This window comes from Symphalangus syndactylus, chromosome 5, assembly GCF_028878055.3.
Source record: "Symphalangus syndactylus isolate Jambi chromosome 5, NHGRI_mSymSyn1-v2.1_pri, whole genome shotgun sequence".
Lineage (NCBI taxonomy): Eukaryota > Metazoa > Chordata > Mammalia > Primates > Hylobatidae > Symphalangus > Symphalangus syndactylus.
The window spans coordinates 138740433-138749760 of NC_072427.2; the positions used below are offsets into that span (position 1 = coordinate 138740433).

Here is a 9328-nt window from a genome sequence, read left to right on the forward strand (position 1 = left end):
AGATGATATCTTACTTTGATTTTAATTGGCATTTCTCTTATGTTTTCTTCTAGTAGTTTTATAGATTTGGGTCTTACATTTAAGCCTTTTATCTATTTTGAGTTATTTTTGTCTATGGTGTGAGATACGGATCCACTTTAATTATTTTACTTTGGTTTTTCCAAAACCATTTATTAAAGATATTTTCCATTCCCCTGTGTGTGTTCTTGGCACCTTTGTTGACAATCAATTGACCATAAATGCATAGATTCATTTCTGTGATCTTTATTCTGTTCCATTTTCTGACGTCTGTTTCATGACAGTATTATTCTTTGTAAATGATATAGCTTTGTAGAGTATTTTTAAATCAGGTAGTGTAAATGCCTCCAGCTTTGTTCATTTTGCTCAAGTTTGCTTTGGCTATTGGGGTTCTTAGGCAGGAGACATATATATAAGGAATCCAGATTGGAAAAGAAGAAGTTAAGTTGTCTCTGTTTGCAGATGGCATGATTTTATAGGTAGAAAATGTTAAAGACTTTACCAAAAAAATTTTTAGACCTAATAAATTAATCTAGTAAAGTTGCAGAATACAAAATCAACATGCATAAATGAGCAGTGTTCTATACAAATAACAGCTATTCAAAAAAAATTAAGAAAATAATTCCATTAACAATATTTAAAAAAGAAGAAAAAATAATAATAAATTTAAGTAAAAAATATGTGTGCTGAAAACTATAAAACATTGATGAAAAAAATTACACACAAATAAATTGAAAGATATCATGTCCATGGATTGGAAGAATTAATATTATGAAAATGTTGATACAACCCAAAAAATCTATAGATTCAATGAAATTCCTATCAAAATTCCAATGACATTTTTACAGAAAGAGAAAAAGCAATCCTAAAATTTGTATGGGACCACAGAAGTTTTAATTTTGATAAAGTCTAACTTAATTATTTAATAATTTTCCTTTTTATAAGTCATAATTTTGTTGTCAATTCTAAAAATTATTTGTCTAGCACTAGATCCTGAAATATTTTTCCTATGTTTATTTCTAAAAGCGTTACCATTTTATAATTTATGGCTTAGCCTCTGATCTATTTTTAGTTAAATTTTTCATAAAACATAAAATTTAGGTCAAGGAACCTTTTTACTTTTCCCAGTGGATGTCCACTAACTCCAGCATCATTCATTGAAAAACTAAATTTCTTAATTGAATTGTTTTGAACTTCTGTCAAAAGTCAGTTGGACATATCTGTGTGAGGCTATTTCTGGTTTCATTATTCTGTCCTGTTATTTATTTGCATATACTTCTGCCAATACCATACAGTCTTGAGTACTATAGATGTATGTTTAAAAATAGTGTAGACTAATTTCTCCCAATATACTCTTCCTTTTCAAAATTGTTTTAGCTGTTCTAGTCCTTTTGACTTTCCATATAAATTTTAGAATAATCTTGTCTATCTTGACAAAAAAATTATTGCTGCAATTTTGGCAAAATTTGAATTAAACCTTTATATCAATTTGAGGATAACTGACATATTTACTAATATTGAATATTCGTATTCATGTAAATGATATGTCACTCAAAGTATTTAGGTCTTTGATTTCTTCATTATAATTATGTAGTTTTCAGAACGCATGTCCTGTACATTTTATTATCTTTTCACCTGTTTCATTTTTTGAGTGATTTTAATGGCACTGAATTTTTAATGTTTTTGTGTTTATTGGTAGGATATAAAAATATTATTAAACTTATCTTTCTTATCTCCTCTGACCTTGGCTGAACTTACTTATTAGTTCTAGAAGTTTTACTGGTAGATTATTTTAAATTGTCTACATACAATTATGTCACCGAAAATAGGAACAGTTTTATTTCTGCCTTTCTAATCTGTAAACCCTTTATTTCTGCCTTTCTAATCTGTAAACCCTTTAATTCTTTTTCTTCTCTTACAGCGTAGGCTAAAACTTTCAGCATTATGTTAAAATAACAATGGTGAAAGCAGACATCCTTTCTTTGTTCCCAATCTTAGAGGAAGAGCATTCAGGCTTTTACCATTAAGCATAATGTTAGCTGAAGTGTTTTTGTAGATACTTTTTATAAAGTAGAGGAAGTTCTCCTCTATTCCTAGTTCACTATAATTTATTTTATTTTCTCCTTAATTGATATATTTTTAAAAAAATTTTTTTGGCTTTCATTTGTGTGATCCTATGATCTTTCTTTTTCAAGCTAATGATATAGTGAATTTCATTGATTGATTTTTGAATATTGAACTAGTTTTGCATCCTGGAATAAAGCCAAGTTGGTCATTGTATTAGTCCATTTTCACATTGCTGGTAAAGACATATCCAAGACTGGGCAATTTACAAAAGAAAGAGTTTTAATGGACTTACCGTTCAACCTGGCTGGGGAGGCCTCACCACCATGGAGGAAGACAAAAGGCACTCCTTCCATGGTGGCAGCAAGAAAGAGAATTTGTGCAGGGAAACTTCCATTTTTAAAACCATCAGATCTCATGAGACTTATTCACTATCAGGAGAACAGCATGGTAAAGACCCAGCCCATGATTCAATTACCTCCCACTGGGTTCTTCCCATTATGCATGAGAATTGTGGGAGTTACAATTCAAGGTAAGATTTGAGTGGGGACACAGCCAAAACATATCATTCCATCCTGGACCCTTTCAAATCTCATGTCCTCACATTTCAAATCCAATCTTGCCTTCCCAACAGTCCCACAAAGTCTTAACTCATTTTAGCATTAACTCAAAAGTCCACAGCCAAAGCCTCATCTGAGGCAAGGCAAGTCCCTTCTGCCTAAGAGCCTGTAAAATCACAAGCAAGTTAGTTACTTCCTAGATACAATGGGGGTACAGGCATTGGGTAAATACAGCCATTCCAAAGGGGAGGAATTGGCCAAAACAAAAGGACTACAGGTGCCATGCAAGTCCTAAATCCAGTGGGGCAGTCAAATGTTAAAGCTCCAAGATAATCTCCTTTGACTCCATGTATCACATCCAGGTCATGCTGATCCAAGAGGTGGGTCCCCACATTCTTAGGAAGCTCCTCCCCTGTGGTTTTGCAGGGAATAGCCCCTCTCCTGGCAGCTTTCAGGACTGGTGTTGAGTGTCTGCAGCTTTTCCAGATGCACAGTATAAGCTGTCTGTTGGTGTATCTACCATTCTGGGGTCTGGAGGATGGTGGCCCTCTTTTCACAGCATCACTAGGTGGTGTTCCAGTAGGGACTCTGTGTGGGGGCTCCAACCCCACATGTCCCTTCCTCACTGCCCTAGCAGATGTTCTTCAACAGGGCTCCACCCTGAAGCAAACTTCTGCCTGGACATCGAGGCATTTTCATACATCCTCTGAAATCTAAGCAGAGGTTCCCAAACCTCAGTTCTTAACTTCTGTGCACCCACAGGCTCAATACCAAGTAGAGCTGCCAAGGCTTGGGGCTTGCACCCTCTGAAGCCAAGGCCTGAGCTGTACCTTGGCCCTTTTTAGCCACAGCTGGAGTGGCTGGGTTGCAGGGCACCAAGTCCCTGGACTGCACACAGCATGGACACCCTGGGCCCTGCCCACAAAACCATATTTTCCTCCTAGGCCTTCAGAGCTGTGATGGGGGGCTGCTGTGAAGATCTCTGACATGCCCTGGAGATACAGTCCCCCTTGTCTTAGGGATTCACATTTGGCTCCTTATTACTTATGCAAATTTATGCAACCTGCTTGAATTTCTCATCAGAAAATAGAATTTTCTTTTATTTCACCTTTTCAGGCTGCAAATTTTCTGAACTTTTATGCCCTGCTTCCCTTATAAAACTGACTGCCTTTAACAGCACCCAAGTCACATCTTGAATGCTTTGCTGCTTAGAAATTTCTTCTGCTAGATACCCTAAATCATCTATCTCAAGTTCAAAGTTTCATAAATCTTTAGGGTAGGGCAAAATTGCCGCCAGTCTCTTTGCTAAACATAACAAGTGTCATCTTTACTCCAGTTCCCAATGCTTTGCTGCTTAGAAATTTTTCCGCCTCATACTGGAAATCATCTCTCTCAAGTTCCACAAATCTCTAGTACAGGGAAAAATTGCTGCCAATCTCTTTGCTAAAACACAAAAAGAGTTACCTTTGCTTCAGTTCCCAACAAGTTTCTCATCTCTATCTGAGACCACCTCAGCCTGGATTTCATTGTCCATATTATTATCACCATTTTGGTCAAAGACATTCAACAAATCTCTAGGAGTTCCAAACTTTCCCATGTTTTTCTGTCTTCTGAGCTCTCCAAACTATCCCAACCTCTGCCTGTTACCCAGTTCCATAGTTGCTTCCATATTTTTGGGTATCTTTTCAGCAGCGCCCCACTCTACTCATATTAATTTACTGTATTAGTCTGTTTTCACACTACTGATAAAGACATACCTGAGACTGGGCAGTTTAAAAATGAAAGAGGTTTAATGGACTTACAGCTCCATGTGGCTGGGGAGGTCTCACCATCATGGAGGAAGGCAAAAGCCACTTCTTACATGGCAGTGGCAAGAGGGAGAATTTGTGCAGGGAAACTCCCATTTTTAAAACTGTCACATCTTATGAGACTTATTCACTATCATGAGACCAGCACAGGAAAGACCCATCCCCATGATTCAATTACCTCCCACTGGGTTCCTCCCACAACACATGGAAATTGAGGGAGTTACAATTCAAGATGAGATTTGGGTGGCGACACAGCCAAAAAATATTAGTCATGTTACATAATTATTTTCATTATATTGCTGTCAACTTGCCATCAATTGAGTGTTTTTTTGTTTGTTTGTTTGTTTTTTGAGATGGAGTCTCACTCTGTCGTCCAGGCTGGAGTGCAGCGGCACGATCTCAGCTCACTGCAACAACTGAGTGTTTTTGTTAATTCAGTTTGACATCTTCCTGGTTCTTGGTATGATAAGTGATTTTCTATTAAAACTCAGACATTTTCGTATTGTGCTACGAAACTCTGGATTTTACTTAAAACTTCTGTTTTAACAGTATTTCTCTGCTCTGGTAGGGGATAGAGGGCACCACCTTATTACTGCTATTTGGAGGTAGAAGTTCAGGATTCCTCACTTGACCTCTATTGACATTTGAGTGATGGGAATTGGGGGCTCCTTCATTTTTACTGCAGGGCTAGTGTTGGCAATTTGTTTCTCAGGTGATCTCTACTGACAATGTAGTGGATGCAGTTTCTCTACAGCTGAGTGATGGTGAAAGTCCTAACTTTGCATTAGACCTCCTAAGACACCATTTAAGCTGAGAGGAAAAGGTGAACCTCCTTATTGCCTGGTGGGGTAGAAGACCGCTATCTCCCTATTTGGTCTTCTCTGATACCACCACAATGAGGTTTTGGAGGCAACTTGTTAGATTCTTTTGTGGGGGGATATCTAGGTCTAGTAGTTCTTAAATAGGATGGGTGAGAGTGGGGCAACACCTTATTTTCTGTTTTGTTTGGCTGGAATAGAGAGGTTGTTGTCAGAAAGTTTTCTTTCTTGCCATGCTTCTCCTTTCCTTGTACTTTGACTAGAGAGCAAGCTTTATTTTTTCTTTTTCAGTCAGTGCTCATTCTGGTTTTCCATCTTCTTCAGCTCTCAGGCTGTGATACATGAAACAGAAACAAAAATACTCAGACAACTCAATATCACCTTGTTTCTCTTGTCCAGAGGTCCTTAGCTTTATTACATTTTTTCTTCACCTTCAGAGTCATTTCATACTTGTTTTATACATGATGTTTACTGTTTAAAATTATTCTTAGTATGAGGACCATGGAAAGGGAGATGTATTACATTAAAAAATTACCCTAACTTAAAAACTTAATAAATTTTATAATTTATTTTTTTTTCTGATTTTCACAATTTTGATTTTTGCTTTCAGCTGTCCTCTGTGAACTCTGAAAATGTGAGACAGGTCTCAGTTAATTTAGAAAGTTTATTCTGCCAAGGTTGAGGATGTACACCAGTGACACAGTTCAGGAGGTCCTGGTGACATGTACCCAACGTGGTCAGAGCACAGCTCAGTTTTATATATTTTAGGGAGACATGAGACATCAATCAACATATATGGTTCAGTCTGAAAAAGTGGGACAACTCCAGGCAAAAGCGGGACAACTCAAAGTGGGGAGGGGGCTTCGAGGTCACAGGTAAATGAGAGACAAGTTGTTGCATTCTTTTGAGTTTCTGATTACCCTTTCCAAAGGAGGCAATCACATGTGCATTTATCTCAGTGAGCAGAAGGATGACTTTGAACAGAATGGGAGGCAGGCTAGGCAGGCTTTCCCTAAGCAGTTTCCAGCTCGAATTTTCCCTTTAGCTTAGTGATTTTAGAAACCCAAGATATTTTCCTTTCACACCTCCCAAAGGCTTTCTTTCTTCTACCTAATGAGACCATAAGGTAGAAATTTTCATCCTGGGGCAAATTTATCACATTATCTAACCACCATAAAGTTTTATGGCTTCTATCAGAAACTCTTCAATTACTTGGTAGCATGACCACCATGAATATTGAAAGACTAAGGTGGAGAGATAAACTTACTAATTCTCCAGTTAGAACCATACTTTCTTGCCAAACTAGCTCGCATAAAAGTGTGTCAAGCGGGAAAAGTTATACATGGTGATAATGGTGACACATGTCTGCATCAAGCAGCTACAGAAAAAAAAAAAAATCTCTTGTCCTAGCTCACTTGGATTTATGACTCTATTAAATTTAATTTTTTGCCCATTTTACTTTGATATTCTGGCAAAGGTTTGCTGTTTTCTGAAATCAAACATTTAAAATTTCATTTACTAGGGATCACTATATAAACATTTCTTAAATAGCTCCATTTAGAATTTATAAAATTTTACTTAGAGTTGAAAACACAAATTTGAGATAAAGTAATGTAAAGATTTCATTAACTAGATGTAGAATAGTCACTCTCAAAATGATTGATTTGAATTTGAAAAAAGAAACTTCTTAACCTACATCTTGGCAAATAGTTTTGGCTTATTTATCTTGTTTCACTTTATTTATTTTTCTTTCTCATTGTTCCTTTTGTCCTGTTTGAATACTGCTCATCTCTTTTCTTATTTTAACTTTTATTTTATGTCATTCCAAATATTCTTTATCTACTTTTTGTTACAAAACATGAAAGATTTTTAATGTAAAATATAAACAATCAAACATGCCAGAAGAGTTCCCTTTCAATACAGTGACCTCAAACTCTAGAGGTAAATATTTAATATTCTTAATTTTACATACTTTTTAGTCACCTTTCCATGTAAACATTCACCCATACACGTATAGATATACTGTGTGCAAACAGTTGTATGTATTTTCCAAATGCGATCATATTTTTTTTTTTTTTGGCATTTAAAATGGGCCTTAAATACACATCAGAGTGCCACACAAAGGAGCTTGGGTGAGAACTTGATACACGAGAGTGTGGGGCTGGGGTGCCCCGAGAGAGAAAAAGGGGACCCATCTGTCAGGGCAGCTGCAGTGCCCCACCCCCAGCCTAGGACTAGGGAGCAGAGTAGAAGCCCTCTCTGGAGGGTCCCAGGGCTAACTGGGAGCTAGCCCTTCCTTCGAGGTAGATTATCGGGAAGAAAACCGAGAAGCAGCTCCCATGGTGGCAGTGGCTTCCTCAGTGGTACTAATAGCTGGGATAGCCTGGGGCCGGGGTGCCGTCCTTAGGGGGCAGCTGGCTGGGGTCCTCCGGCAACAAGGGCACATTTTGGAACTGCTGGGCCGTGTAACGAGTGAGGAGGATGCCAACGCCCTCAATGAGCGCCAACAGGATGCCCTCCATCATCGCCGAGCCCACCATGGCCAGTGGGCCACTGCAGGCAGCCAGCACAGCCCCAGTCAATGCTCCACTGGTAATAGATTTCCAGAGATCCTCCTTGTCCTGAAGCCCGACCAGGCCACAGTCGATGGTGGAGAGCAGGCCCCCCAACACTGTGAAGCTACCTCTAATCTGGGGGACTCAGATCCTCACAGTGTTGGCACTACCTCTCAACTGGTGCCAAATTCCAACAGGGTCATTGTGGAAACCCTTGATGGCCTGTAAGACTCCGCCACCGATGACACCCATAGTGAAGGCTCCACCACAATCATTTGCAATTAGCATACTCCTCCATGGCACCGGACGCCTACAATCATACTTTTTGTGTTACAACTATTCTTTTTACACAGTGATATAATATGCTTAGTTCATATTAAGCAAAAAATTAATTTGCTTTCTATATAAAGTATTTGGGCTACTAAACTTATTTAGCAGATCATCTACTGATGAAATTTTTAAATACTTGTTTAATGTTTTATTATTACACATAGTATAGATAGATATAAAGATATCTGTATGCATACTTTTTGCCTGCTGTACTTGCTACATGAATCCAAACTTTTATCCAGTCTAGAAAAAGATACCACACTAATTCTGCAGTTACATAATCTGTAACATAAAATTTTCTAAGTTTTCTATGAGTATTAATGAGATCATGTATGACAGTAATGACTTTATTCATTTATGGAGAAATTATATATTTAAAGACAAACATGTGCTAGGCATTCTTCTAGGTACTGTTGATACAGCAGTGAGCAAAACTGACTTAAAAGCCCTTTCCTCATGGAGCTTACATTTTAATGAGGACAACCAGATTATAATATAAATAAATAATATAGCATGTGGGAAGTTGATGAATACAGAGGAAAAGAGAAATTGGGCCAGGTGCGGTGGCTCACGCCTGTAATCCCAGCACTTTGGGGGCCGAGGCGGGTGGATCGCCTGAGGTTGGGAGTCTGAGACCAGCCTGATCAACATGGAGAAACACTGATTCTACTAAAAGTACAAAAATTAGCCGGGTGTGGTGGTGCATGCCTGTAATCCCAGCTACTCGGGAGGCTGAGACAGAAGAATCGCTTGAACCTGAGAGGCGGAGGTTGTGGTGAGCCGAGATCGCACCATTGCCCTCCAGCCTGGGCAACAAAAGCGAAACTCCATTTCACACAAAAAATAAAAATTAAAAAAAAAGAAAAGAAAAATTAAACCTGAGTACATAAAATAAAAAATGTCCATGCAGGAGGATGTAATTTAAAATAGGGTGGTTATGATAGCCCTTACAAAGAATATACATCTAATCAAACAGGTGAATAAGATGAAGAAGCAAGTCATGTGACTTTGCCTGGAATGATACCAGACAAAAGAAAATGTTATTTCAACAGTCATAAACTGGGAATATCCCTTATTTGTTCAAGAAACACTGAAGTCATCAGTGTGACTAGACTAAAGAAAGCAAAAGTTGAAAATGAGTAAGAAATAAAGTAAGAAACTTAACAAGCTGGCTG

General features: G+C 38.0%; 1 pseudogene; it reads right to left on the reverse strand.

The window, feature by feature from the left end:
• Positions 1-7623: 7623 nt before the first annotated feature.
• LOC129481669 (mitochondrial import inner membrane translocase subunit Tim17-B-like) lies at positions 7624-8111 on the reverse strand (annotated as a pseudogene).
• Positions 8112-9328: the final 1217 nt, after the last annotated feature.